Source organism: Lepus europaeus, chromosome X (assembly GCF_033115175.1).
Source record: "Lepus europaeus isolate LE1 chromosome X, mLepTim1.pri, whole genome shotgun sequence".
NCBI classification, from domain to species: domain Eukaryota; kingdom Metazoa; phylum Chordata; class Mammalia; order Lagomorpha; family Leporidae; genus Lepus; species Lepus europaeus.
Window position 1 is genome coordinate 1,124,896 of NC_084850.1, and position 13,890 is coordinate 1,138,785.

Genomic DNA, 13,890 nt, shown 5'->3' on the forward strand with positions numbered 1-13,890 from the left:
ACGCCCTGCAATGTGATGTTCACTGACGCCAGCCTGCGTCCCCATGCTCCCAGACCAGCAAGGCCCAGCAGCTGTTCCTCTCAGGGTGTTGTGCTCAGGGTGATGGATGCTGGGTGTGCAATGGCAACCCATGGCGCCCCGAAGCGGCGCTGCCTGACCCAATGAGCCGACAATTCTGCCCATATGGGTTCTCACTTTTAGGAAAATCCCCTCATGGAAGTGGGAACCTAAGAGCCTTCTCCACTGTCCTATCGCCACCTCCAGCCTCCATGTCATCCAACACCTGCCACGCCCTGCCTAGCTGGGGTGGGTGCTCTACTAGGGCACAAGAATGGAGCAGCTGAGAGGGGCCAGGCTGCCTGGCCATTGCCACACTCGTGCATCTCTCCTCGTAGCTGGAACGCGCTTGTACTCTTTGCCCACCCCCATGACTTCAGGAGATGCTAATGAGCCCCCACAGTTAGGGCAGAGACTTCCTAGCTCTGAGCCCACTTTCCACGTCGTGCTGTGCTTCTGAGCACATGATGACGTTCTGGCCAATTGGATGTCAGCAAAAGTGACAGGGGCAACTTCAGGGTTATGTCCTTAAAGGGCAGGGATAAGTTCTCCTCTGCCCTTCTCCTTCTTCCTGTTGCCTGGAATGCTGATGTGAAGGCAGGAGCTGCAGCCACTGTATCACACCCATCTTGTAGATGGGATCCATTTGCAGCACATTCATGGGAGCCGAGACCCCTAGGAACCAAGGAGCCGTCACAGCAGCCCTCCCTATCTATCGTTGAGACCGCTGCGTCTCTGTTAATAGAGGATAAAGCCACAGCCTGAGGAATTCCGATGTGTCTGGGGCAGAAGCAGAGCCCCGTGGGGGTGGGCTCATTGTATCTCCTAAAGTCATCCGTGTAAAAAGAATGCACTCAGCTTGAGGGCAGGCCTCACCCCACCCCCCACCCAGCTCCAATGGCTCCAGCTGAAGAAGCCATTGCACCTGTGCTTGCACTCCCAGTCTGCAGCCTGGGCTGGCTCCCCGCACCATGAAGCACAGAGGAGTTAAGGAGCTCACTCAAGGTCACACAGCCAGCCAGGAGCAGAGGCCAATGCGAACTCAGGTGGTCTGGCTCCATAGGGGTCTTTGTCGCTCCTTTCTCAAGTGACTGCCCAGAAAACCCCAGAAAAACAACAAATGTGATTAGAACCATTAAAAGGAACTCAGCAAGGTGACCAGGTAGGACATCTGTCTCCAGAACCTCACTCAGAGATGCCTGGCTGTGCAAGCCAACTCCAAGCCTTCACATTGAACCTGTGAAATGGTCCTTATTCTTCTGATCCCGGCTGCTGTGCGAACCACGCCCTGGCCCCTACACTGAGGCACGGTCCCTATTGGCCACCCTCCTGGGTCACCTCACTCGGGCCCTGTATGACTTCTGCCTGTCCCGAAGCTCTCTTAGCCAAGAGCCGCGTCCCCACTTTGGAGGGCTCACTCCACAGGCGCCGGGGGGGAGGGGAGGAGGAGGAGTAGCATTTATCTCCTGCCCGGGCACGAGGACTCCAAGCTCGAGCAGCAAGCAGGAGCTCGGAGCCCACGGGCAGGAGGCGTAGTGCCGCTAATTATCCAATTACGGGAGCTGCGCGGAGCCCGCAATGCAGCAGGAGCCCGAGCCAGCCCCGCACCGCCACCTTCCACGAGGGCCTCGGGCGGACCCCATAGCCTCACAGCATAGCTCTGTGCAAGACCCCAGCCGGGAAAGGGGCAGAAATCCGAGGCTCCGAGGCTCCCTGCTTGGCACTGCCCGACCCACCCCTGCCAGCCTTCAATCCCAGAGCTGGCTCCAAGGGCCGGAAGCAGCCAGGGCCTAACCAGGTAATCAAGGAAATTACAGACAGCTGGAGGCTGTGCGGCTCCGGGGCCAGAGGGCTCGTTCTACCTGCCACGAGGCGCAGTGACTCCGCGAAGAGAGCAGGGACACACGTGTTGTCCTCGGGAAGCGGCCCCATGGAGGGGGGGACTGGTTTCTTGGGAGGACAGGCTTAGGAGGATTCACTGGAGTCCAGGTCAGGGGTTGCTACAAGGATCGGGAAGGTGGTGCTCCAGACAGGGGGTGCTGGAGGTGCACTAAGCCCCCAAGAACTGATGGGGACCATCACTATATGGGGACTGCAGGCATGCAAGGGTGGGGGTGTGGAACTCACCTGCCCCGGCCCTTCGTAAAGACCCCGGGAGGGGAGAGGGCAAGGGTGCTGGAGGGGACAGAAAGGGGAGTTCAGACTCAAGGGGCAGTCACATCTGCCCTGGCGCCCTTTCTCCCAGCGCAGTCCTGGAGGAAGAAGCGACGGCCAGCGGTGCCCGAGAGAGGACGCCCGGGAAGCTGCAGTCGGGTACTGCTCCTGCCTCCTCCTCAACCTGAGCAGCTGTGACCACAGAACCTGAAGGTCGCCAAGAGCCTGGTGGCTTCCGGATCACATGCACAGAGCTTTGCACCACCAAGCTTCCACGGGGGCCGGCACTGCCTGCAGCGTGCCCTAGCGACCCTCCTGCTCCTGCATGCTCTGGGGATCGCTGGGGAGGGGTGGCCGGGGACCAGGACACAAAGGGATTTCTGCCCACAGACCCCAATTTCTGCAACCCTGACCCTGACCACAGACAAGGGGACCCTGGTCCCACCTCCCATGGCTCTGCCTTACCGCTGCTTCCTCGTTCAGGGAGGGGCAGGGGCCCGGGAGCCCTGAGCTGCTGGGAACCGCCCACTCGCCGCCAGGGGCCTCTCTGGGGAACTGCCAGGGCCAGGACCCTGGATGGGGACCCCCAGAGTAGCCCACTCTTATTCTTGGCCCCTATGGATGAATGGCAAGGGGGGGCACTCTTGCCTCACTCCCCAGGACTGAGCTTTCCCAGAGTGAAGCCCCAGCTGCACGCCCTCAGCCCGCGCTTGCACAGCCCTCTCCTCTTCTGCACCAGGCAGTCCCCAGGGCCAGGGGAGCCCAGCTGCCCCCAGGCCGTGGCCACTCCTCCCGGGCCTGTGAATGCAAATCCAGAAGCGGGGTGTCGGTCCCCGTGTGTGGCGCGGCAGGTGGACATGCAGTGCCAGCGAGTGTGAGTGGCGGTACAGTTCAGGGACTCACAAAGTCCCTAGAGGCATCGGGTGGCCCTTTCTCATATACTTTCCTTTGGGACACGCCAGAGAGGTGACTTCTGAGAGAGAGGCCGAAACGGCAAAACCAGGTCAAGTGGCGGCCACCAGCTTCCCCATCTCTCGTCTCTTGCTCGCGGCCAGATCTGTTTTACTGCTTCTTAATTAGCAGACTCTGCTGTCCCTGGGCCACTGCTCACCATCCAGTCTTGCCACCCACCTGCCCACCCGCGGGGACACAGCCGCCGCTCCAGAACTCATGGTCTCACCCAGCGCCTGCTCCCAAATGCTTCTCAGGGGGCCGGTGCTCCGGCACCGGCGGGATGAAGGGGTCCTGTCTTGCGCTCTAGAGACCGAGGTATTGAAGAATAGCGGGTATAAGAAGGACAAGTTTGTCATTGACTCAGCGGCACACAGGTGGTCCCTGCACAGACCAGAAGGAGGCCACGCTACATCAAGGCAGCACAAACAACTACCTTGATGATCACACATGTGGCACCCCTGCAAAGGATGTGTGCGGACTGCGTCGGGCAGGAGGGGTCTACGTTAGAACGGAGACACCGAGACACACGGGGCACCCAGCGCTGGACCATTCTCAACTGCCCAGAAGGAAGGCCATAAGCCAAGAAGCAAAGGGAAAAAATCGCATGAAAAATCGTGAGGTGAAAACTGTTTACTTTTTGCATGAAAAAAGACAAATTATTTGCAGCAGACATGTTAAATCGTGATTATCACGACCCACATGACAAACGCTAAGATCGGAAATAAAGTATAGCAGTAGATAACTCACTAAAAAAAAGATACAATTTCTAAAACCCATGTGAAAATGTTGATCCTTACCAGAAATTAAAGAGACACACATGGGAGACGGCACTGTGACGTAGTGGATAAAGCCACTGCCTGCAGTGCCGGCATCCCACATGGGTACCAGTTTGAGTCTCGGCTGCTCCACTTCCAACCCAGCTCTCTGCTATGGCCTGGGAAAGCACTGGAAGATGGCCCAAGTCCTTGGGCCCCTGCACCTGTGTGGGAGACCTGGAAGAAGCTCCTGGCTCCTGGCTTCGGATCGGCTCAGCTTTGGCCATTGCAGCCAATTGGGGAGTGAACCAACAGATGAAAGACCTCTCTCTCTGCCTCTGCCTCTCTGTAACTCTGCCTTTCAAATAAATAAATAAATTTTAAAAGAAAAAAGAGAGAGAAAGAGAGAGAGAGAGAGGCAAACACCCGACGTGAGTTGTTTGATTCTAGGACCCAGTCGGGCGCTCTGCTTGGGACAGAGCCTCACGCGTAAAAGCGAAACAAATCTGGCCGCCTGCATTTCCCAAAATAGCCAAATAATTAAGCGAATTACAATCTCTTGAGAGAATACTATTCAGCCATTAAAAATTGTAATTACTGAGGACCGCCCTGATACATCCTGGGAACTTGATAAATAACTGTCAAGTGAGCGAATCATTTGGAATTTCAAGTTCATTTGCACGGTTCAAGTTCATTATTTTTGCAATAAGCATTTACTGTCTTCATAATCTTAAAAAAATTAAACTATATCCTTTTTGGGAAAAATGTCCATTTAGGAAGGGATTATATTAATAAAGAAAATGCTTATGTAAAGTAAAAAATAGATTGTACAACTTAGTCTATGCTATAATTACAGTAATATGAAAATAAAGAAGCTATGTTTTTGACTTCTTGGTGTTTTATGAGTTTTCTATAAAGAGCATGCATTCGAAAAGCATTATATTTTTTAAATAGTAAGAAGTGTCAATGTTATTAAAAAACCAATTAGGCCATGCCCATCAGTGCAGAGCCGCCTGGGTCCCCACTGCTGCTGCCCCCCTAACCCTGCCTCTGCCCTGCAGTGGGCCGTGGGTGCCAGGCCGGATGAGGACGAAGCATCGGGCACATCTGGGTTTTACCCCTAGCTGGGCATGTCAGGTTCACTGGCCTGGGGACCTGGGCCACCCCTTGGAGAGCTAGCAACCCAAGCACTGGCCCACCACAGCAAAGGCTCCCAGCCTCTGCTCAGAAGTGCCCACATCTGTGCCACCCACTGCCTTTCAAGGAGCCACAGGGTGTGGTTTAGGGGACAGTGTCAGGGCTCCTGGAGCCTCGGGGATGGTGTCCACCGCACTGTTGGGTGGAGCAGGCAGCTGCCCTGGGCAGCTACTGAGGGGCGGGGCTCAGGGCGGTGCTGCTGAGTCCTGGTTTGGGTCAAGCAGGGTGGGGCCGGCAGGTGCAGGGGGCTGAGCCCACTAGATGCTCCCTGGCCTCACGGCCCTAGCCAGCTTTGCACATATGTCTACTGCTGTGGCTGCAGATCCTCTGACGAACACTTAGCAAAGCACGTTCACTCTGCTGTATCCCTAAAACCCAAGATGATGTGGCCCCCGGCACAGTTGGCCACATTCTCACCATGGCACACCTGCCTTCTGACAGGTAACCCATCCAAGCCCAGCCCGGCACCTTCTGGCCCAGGCTGTCAAGTGCTCAGACCAGAGCCTGGCCCATCAATGTCAGTGGCTGTGTGCTGGGGGGTGGGGGAAGTGGCGCGGGGTGGCTTCAGGCTCCAAGGGAGGCAGTGGGTCTGCATTCCGGGATACGGGGGCCACTGGCCACAGATGGCTACTGAGCACTTGAAATGTTCCCAGTGCGCCTGAGGAACGCAATCTGTAATTGGACTTAATTCTAATTAAATTGCTGCTCTGCCTTGGTCTGCCCCACGGGTCATCGAAGCTCTAGAAAGGACCTCAAGGCCAAGGCCTTTGGCAAAAAGACATTTGAATACAGCTGTGGCCCACGACGTAGCAAGGTCAGGACCCGTTTAACTGAGGGTCTTTGCAGGGCCGGCACAGGACCCCCTTCTGCATGTCTTCTGCCGGGATGCACGTGTGCAGAGACCTCTTGTACCACTCCCAAGCTGCCGTGACTTAGACCTTTCCACCCACGCCCTGTAGCTCTGCTTCAGGTTCTGCCACCTACTCAGCCGTGTGACCTTGGACTCATCCCTGGCCCAACCTTGGGCAGGCAGTCCGAGGTGCCCAAGTTCCCCCAGGTCTGAGAGTCTCCTTCCCTTGGCCCTTTCTGCCTAGGCCTATCCCGGGCCCGCTGCCAGCACCGCCCACCCAACAGAAGGTGCCCAGGCAGGGGAGGGCTTCCAGCCAGGCACCACTTGGCCTGGCTTCTGCCAGCTTCGCAGAGGCCCAGCGAGGAGCTGATAGATGACAGGGGACGGCAAGGAGCCATCCATGTGCTCCAGGTCACAGCCAGCGCCCCCTCCCCCCCACCCGGGCCTGGGTCCATCTCTGAGGTGGTGGCCGCTGGGGAGGCTCCTGGGGATTTAGGTGAGAGTGTCTGCCTTCAGGCCACGGCAGCCACCCTCACACACCAAGGCTGCCCCTGCTGCACGGCTCGGGCACCTTTCCCCCTTTTGCGTCAGTGGGCAGATCAGGGGACAAGGAGGTCTTGGCTTCACCCCTGCACCCTCAGCTCACAGTCATGGGCTCCATCCTGCGAAGTTCCGCACACAGCTCTAGAGACAACAGAGACAGGGTGCGAGCCTGACAGCTGGACTGCCTGTCCTGGTTTTTACCATCTAGTGCCTGTGTGACCTTTGGCAAATTACCTAACATCTCTGGGCTTCAGCCGCACCATCTGCAAAATGGGGCGAATAATAACACTCGCTTCATTTGGCTGTTTCAATTGAGCAACGCGATGGTGCCTGGCACAAGGTGACTGCTGTTGTTATTACTGTCATTATGGACATGGTGTGCTAGCAACCGCTGATGGGGACAGCAGCCATCAGTGAAATATACAATCTGTAAATTTAAAATCAGAAGGGGGCGCCAGTGTGGTGGTGCACTGACTTAAAGCCACTTGAGACACAGGCTTTCCGTATTGGCCCTGGTTCGAGTCCCGGCAGCTCCACTTCCTATCCAGCATTCCTGCTAATACACCTGGGAAAGCAGCAGCTGATGGTCCAAGTCCCGGGGCCCCTGCCACCCTCGTGGGAGACCTGGATGGGGTTCCAGGCTCCTGGCTTCAGCCTGGCCCAGCCCCAGCCCCAGCCCCAACCGTTGTGGCCATTTGTGGAGTGAATCAGAGGATGGAAGCATTCTCTCTCTCTCTCTGTCTCTTCTCTGTCACTCTCTTTCAAATCAGTAAATAAGTCTATGAAAGAAAATACAGCACAACCAGAAGGGAGTACATGTGTGCTGACCACTTGCTCCCGAAGGTGCAGACGCAGGTGCACATGGCTGCAGGAAGCTGGCCCTACCTGGCTTTGCCGGCTGCAAGAAGCCCTAGGGGCCTGGCCACGCTTGCCCCGTCCGAAAGCCATGCTGAGCAAGGCCCGGGAGGCTGGCCGCAGCACCCTCTCTGGGCCGGGAGCAGATATTCCGGGCTGCAGAGCACTGACTCACACCCTGGCCTCCCTGGCTTGCACCCTGAAATGTCAGCGCTGAGAGCCCTCCACGGCCCACCCCGCCCCTTGCCGGGTTGGGAGCAGGCACCAGACTCGGCCAAGCTCACAAACACCATGAGGCACTGTGCTGGCACCAGCTCCAGGAGCTCCTATCGCTAGAGCTCCAGCTGCCTTCTGGCAAGGCCCCTGTGCCCCTTCCGGGGCCTCCAAGGGCCCCGGGCAGCACCGCTGCGGCCTGTAGGTGGCGCTCTCTCTCCAGCACGCTCTGCCTCGGGGGGCTTCCTTCCCCAAGGCGCTGGCTCTCCTTCCGGCTGTGTGCAGAGCCCCCTCCCACGCCCGCCCCACTTCCATCTGCCTTCATTCCCCCTCGTATGCCCCTTCAGTCAAGGCACCTGGCAGCGTGGTGTCCTTGGCCCTCCCCCACCTCGAGGCCAATGGCAGGCACAATCGATGCCTGGGTACCACCACTGTCCAGGCCCTTCCAACTGCTCTCTCTGCAGGGGCAGGCTCCAGGGAGGAGCTTCACCCTTGGACCCTCTGCCAGGCCTCATCTGAATCCTGCAGAGGCTGCAGAGCCTCCAGCTCCCTCCTGGGGAGCGCATGGCCTTGGTTTCCTCATCTGTGAAAAGGGGCAATGAAAACAATGGCTCATACGTGGAGTTGCAGTGAGACTCGGATGGGAGAGGGATCCAGGACCAACCCTGGACACAGGAGGCGCTCAGAGAGAGCGGTGGCCTCTGGTTATTAGGTCACCCCTTCCCCCACCCCCAGGTCCACAGTCATCTGTTCATGGAGGAAGGGGCCTCCGCCCTTGCAGTGCCAAGTTCCTTCCCTTCTTGTGGCCTCAATGATCCCATCTGAAAAATGGGGACAAAAAATCCAGCCCTTGTCTCTGTCGTTGGGTGAGTCTGCAGATTCAGCGAGGTCAAGGTCATGAATGGGACACACAGAAAGCAAGTGCCCACTCTGTGCCAGGCCTGTGCTGAGCACTGGAGCAGCCCGTGCAGATGAAAAGTCAGTTCTTGCCGTAAAAGCTTACAGACCAGTGAAGGGTGACAGCTGGTGGGCACAGATGGGAAACAGGTACAGGGGGCTGCCTGCTAGGTTGGCACCCAAGTCCCAGGAGGGACCCCTCACCAAGCCCTCAGCTGCGGACACTCCAAGATTCCCTCCATCCCGCCCGTTCTCCAGGCTCCCCCCTCCCCTGCCTTCCTCCCCTCCTCAGCCGGCCTGGCCACTGCGTCCTACACCGGGTGGAGGGATGGAGCCGGGATCTGAGGGACAGATCTGAGTGGACAGTCCCAGGCTCTGCGAAATGCCGCGCCAGCCACTCCGAATTCCAGGACCCCAAAGCTGGAGCTTTCACCCTCGAGAAAATAGGATAAAATTCCCCCCGTGACAGGAGAAGCCCTCTGGCCAAGGTCACACAGGTGGGGAGGGGGAAGACAGCTTTCCGGAAGGGATGCGGGAGTTACCCAAGTGTGGCCGGGGCTGCGTGCTGTTGGCACGGTCCAGGCCTGCACGGGGTCGCCTGGGCGTCTGTGTGGGCGTGCGTGCGGGGGACAGTGTGGGAACGTGAGAGGGGGAGGATGACACAGTGCGAGGGTGCAGGGGGAGGGGGTGCCGCGAGACTCCTGGAAGGTGCGTGCGCACCGGCCGGGCTCCCAGGCCTGGCGCCCCCAGCTGTGCCCGCCGGAGCCCCCACCCGCAGCCCCCAGCAGCCTTGTTCTTCAGACACAGATGCGCGTGCGCGCGAGATGCGGGGCGCAGGGTGCGGGGTGCGGGGCGCTGCCCGCCGGCCAGGGGTCCTGGGGTGCCTCGCGGCCGCGGTGCCGCAAGGACACGCAGGCCGGGCGCGGGGCGCAGGTGCCTGGGGCGGGGACCCGTGTCCCCCCACCTGCCGCCGCGCCACCTGCTGGGCAGCCCTCCCGCCCCGCCCCCGCCCGCGCCCGCGCCCGCGCCCACCCGGTTGGCGCCTGTGCGCCCCGGGCACCACTTACCCGGGCATGGGCACGGCCGCCACCGCGGCCTTGGCTTCGGCGGGTGCTGTCGCTGCGGGCGGGCGCCCGGCGGGCAACGATCCGTTCCAAGGACGGAAAGGCCCAGACACGGGGCGGACTGGCCGGCGGCGCGGGGCGCGACCCTCCGCGGCTGGCGAGGGCTGCGGCCGAGTGCTCCCCACGCTCCGCACCGGCGGCGGGCGACGCGGTGCGCTCAGCTCCAGCCGCAGCTCTGAGCGCGGAGGGAGGGAAGGAGGGAGGGAGGGAGGGAGGGGAAGGGGGAGGGGAGGGAGCTGGAGGAGGAGGAGGAGGAGGAAGACGAAGAAGAAGAAGAAGAAGACAAAAAAGAAGAAGACTAAGACGAAGAAGAAGAAAAGGGAGGGAGGGGGTCACAGGCACGGTGGGGGTGGGTGGGAGGAGGAATGGTGCACCGCACAGGGGCCTCAGGGTTCCGCGTGCCTGGTGCGCCCACTGCTGTGCTCAGGACACTGGAGGGTGCCTTTCTGACTTGGTGTTGTTCCACAAGGGCACTGGAAACTAGGGGAGCATGGTGGGGGCAAGGTGGGGGGTGTGGGAGGGGCCAGGTCGCTGCCACTATAATGCACCGCCCCTCAGGTGGCCTCCGAGGGTTGGTGGTCTGCTGAAGTGTCCAGCTGCCCGCTGCAGGGCCGCACACAACCCAGCGCATTTTCCCACGGGGCAGCTGGCATTTGCAACAGAGGCTCAAAGTGCGTGTCTCTTGGTGGTGATCACAGGTACACCGGTGTGCAAACTGCACACAGGTGGACACCTAGAGATGGACTCCTGGGGGCTCCTAGCCATGGACACGGGTGGAGAAGGACACAGCAACCGACCCCAGCGCAGACACCTGCTTGTACCTACAGATGCATACACATGGAAGGAAACTCCAGTGTTGCCCCAGGCTTTCCTCATGCAAGGTGCAGGCCAAGGGGCAAAGAGAAGTGACAAGTTGAGTCCCCGGGGAGTGTCACCCCTGGGAGCAGGTGGCAGTGTGTGGCAGGTAGAAGGGGCTTGGGCACAGAGAGCCCCAGGGTGCCGTGTGGCCTGGGCCGGAGCTGGGTGCTGCAGGCGTAGCAATGACTGAGTAACACGGAGTGGTGGGCAGGCAGCTGGACGGGGCCAAGGGCATGTACTGAGGAGCCGTGTGGGCAAAACACAGAGGGTGCTGGGCGCTCACATGAAGGGCCTCTTCGCAGAGGTACAGCTGTGCCCCGCCCGAGGCTCGGGGGACTGTCAGACCCCCCACAACCCGCCCCTCCCCCAGGGAAAGCCCCCTGGGGGACCTGGCATTCCTGAGAGTCAGGGCCAAGGCCCCTGCACCCTTGAGCATGGACAGAGGCCTCACTCGCACACGCACTAGCCCACATCCTCTCATACCACCGACACGTGAGCCCCCGGAGTTCCTCGCACACGCACACAGTCACGCACACACACCCCCACCCCCTCACACCAACACTCCCCTTTAGCTCCAACTCCAAGGCGGCTTTTTCTAGGGTAAGGAGGCTAACCCCCACCCCACACCACCCCACCCCACCCCAGCCAGGCAGTAGGGCCTCAGCACTGCAGTGTCCCCTGCCACACAGCAGCCTTGGAGCAGGCACAGTGGAGCAGGCAGGCTGGCTCCTTAGGGTCTGGAACAGTCTCGCAAGCCCCACCCCCTCCTACATACACCCTGTGACTTCCCACAACCTTGCTAACTTCCAGTTGCACTTCGTGTCACCCCACATTCTGGATGGGGACACGGACGCTCCGAGGGTTGGTGACTGCGGGAGCATAGGAGGGAGTCGGGCTGCGGGGAGTGCAGCCCCATGAAGAAGGGGTGCTGAGAGAGCATGGGAACACACCAGCCTTAAAGGCCTGGGAGTGGCCGTGACTGCTAGTGAGAAGAAAGAAGCCCCCGCGGGGCTGTGTCAGGGCGCCCCTTGGGGACCAGGGCGTGCATTGATCACTTCGGGCTGTGTTCATTGAACCGATGGCTGTTGCTCCTACGTGAAGCCTGTCCTCCGCCCCAACCTCAGACACAGGCTGGGGACAGAAAACAGGAGGCCAGTCAAGAGTTGGCCACAGAGGCCCAGATCACAGGGCCAAGAAACAAGTGTCACAGACGTCCCCAGTCTCTAGCAGAATGCGGTCCCCAAGCAGCGAAAGACCAGCAGTAGAGGTGGCCCTGTGTGGTTTGAGTCAGCTGAGCCCCCTACATGTGCTCTGGGGCCGGGACGGATGGCCCATGCCTTTTCTTTTTCTTTCTTTCTTTCTTTCTTTTTTTTTTTTGACAGGCAGAGTGGATAGTGAGAGAGAGAGACAGAGAGAAAGGTCTTCCTTTTTGCCGTTGGTTCACTCTCCAATGGCCGCTGCGGCCGGCGCATCTCGCTGATCCGAAGCCAGGAGCCAGGTGCTTCTCCTGGTCTCCCACGTGGGTGCAGGGCCCAAGGACCTGGGCCATCCTCCACTGCCTTCCCGGGCCATAGCAGAGAGCTGGCCTGGAAGAGGGGCAACCGGGATAGAATCCGGCGCCCCAACCGGGACTAGAACCCGGTGTGCCAGCGCCGCAAGGCGGAGGATTAGCCTGTTAAGCCACAGCGCCGGCCCTTTTTTTTTTTTTTTTTAAGATTTATTTATTTTACTTGAAAGTCAGAGTTACACAGAGAGAGCAGGAGAGGCAGAGAGAAAGGTCTTCCATCCGCTGGTTCACTCCCCAGTTGGCTGCAATGGCTGGAGCTGCGCCGATCCAAAGCCAGGAACCAAGAGCTTCTTCCTGGTCTCCCATGCGGGTGCAGGGGCCCAAGGACTTGGGCCATCTTCTACTGCATTCCCAGGCCATAGCAGAGAGCTGGATCAGAAGAGGAGCAGCCAGGACTCGAACCAGCACCCATATAGGATGCCAGCACTGCAGGCGGAGGATTTACCCACTACACTATAGCGCTGGCCCTGGCCCATGCCTATTAAGTGACCCTTGCTACCTGGCCAGCCCCCCCATCCCTAAAGAGAGATGTAGGAAGTTTTGCTAGAAAGTTCTTCCTTATCCCGAATTGTGTCTTCTGCACTAGAAATCCTTAGGGAGGAAACCCCAGGGAGACCCACGGCTGGGCTGCAAGTAGGACATCAGACGCGGGGTTGGCCAAGTTACCCAACCCTCCCTGCACCCCTCCCTTCCTGTTGATTCCAGCTGCCCTGCAGTGGCCTGGGCCTGGCTCCTCAGGGACCTTTTGCTATCTCAAGCTATGGAGCAAGACCCACCGAGAGGACCCTTGCGTCAGCCCCCTGCTCTTCTCCCACGTGTCACCCCACTCTCTCGGCCCTCCTGTGCCTCTCAGCCACCTCCTCCCTTGGAGTCCGGGCTGTTTTTCCCTCGTCTTCCACACCATGCCTGCCCTTTCCCTGGCTGAGGTCACAGTTAGGCCTCGGGGACCCGCGTGTTTACCAGCTGCAGCCACATACACACATCCTAACCCCTGGAACTGGAATGCGACCTTATGTTGAAATCAACTCTTTGTAGATATGAAGAAGGTGAGGATCATGTCAAGGGGAGGAGGCCCTGTGCAATGGCAAGCATTCTGTGTGAAGGAGGCCCAGGGGAGCTGGGGGCCCTGTAACCACAGAGGGGCAGATTGGGCTGACTCAGTTGCAGGCAAAGAACAGCTGGAGCCACAAAAAGCTGGAAGAAGCAGGAAGCCGCCTCCCCTAGAACCACCTTGAATTTGGACTTCCTGCCCGTAGAACCAAGGAAGTCCGATTCACTACGGTTTTTGTCCCCCAGTTTGTGGTCATTGGTGACAGCAGCCCCAGGACATTTGCAGCATCTGCGACAGGGCCACCAGGAGCTGTAGCCCCCAGAGCTGCGCCCACTGTGCACCTTGGACCTCCCAGGCTGACTGGTATCCACAAGCTCCATGCCCGGAGGTTCTGGCGCACTCTCAGTGGTCGGCTAATATGGCTTCAGCCCCCATGCTCTCACAGCTCTGTGTCCCTACAGCGGCCCTGCTCCAACCTGGCTGGCTGCCCTGTGACAAGCCCCAACTTGTCTAAACCCCAGCAGTGGACGCGGCTTAGGCTCCTGCTGGGCCCCACCGCACGCAGAGGCACCTGACTTGCAGTTAGGGCTCAGAAACGTCCCCGGCGCAGGCCCTCAAAGCCCACTCCCTCCCCACGCCACGTGAGCCGCTCCTGTGACTTTTTTGGCTGTGTGCATGGTTGTGCGTGTGTGTGCGTGCGTGCAATCATGGGTGTCCATGTGCTGGTGTGTTCCCACTTGCAGGCATGTGTATGTGTGCGCATGCGTGTTGACATGTGCTTACATGTGCATGTTTTCACAGTGCCTGTGCATGTG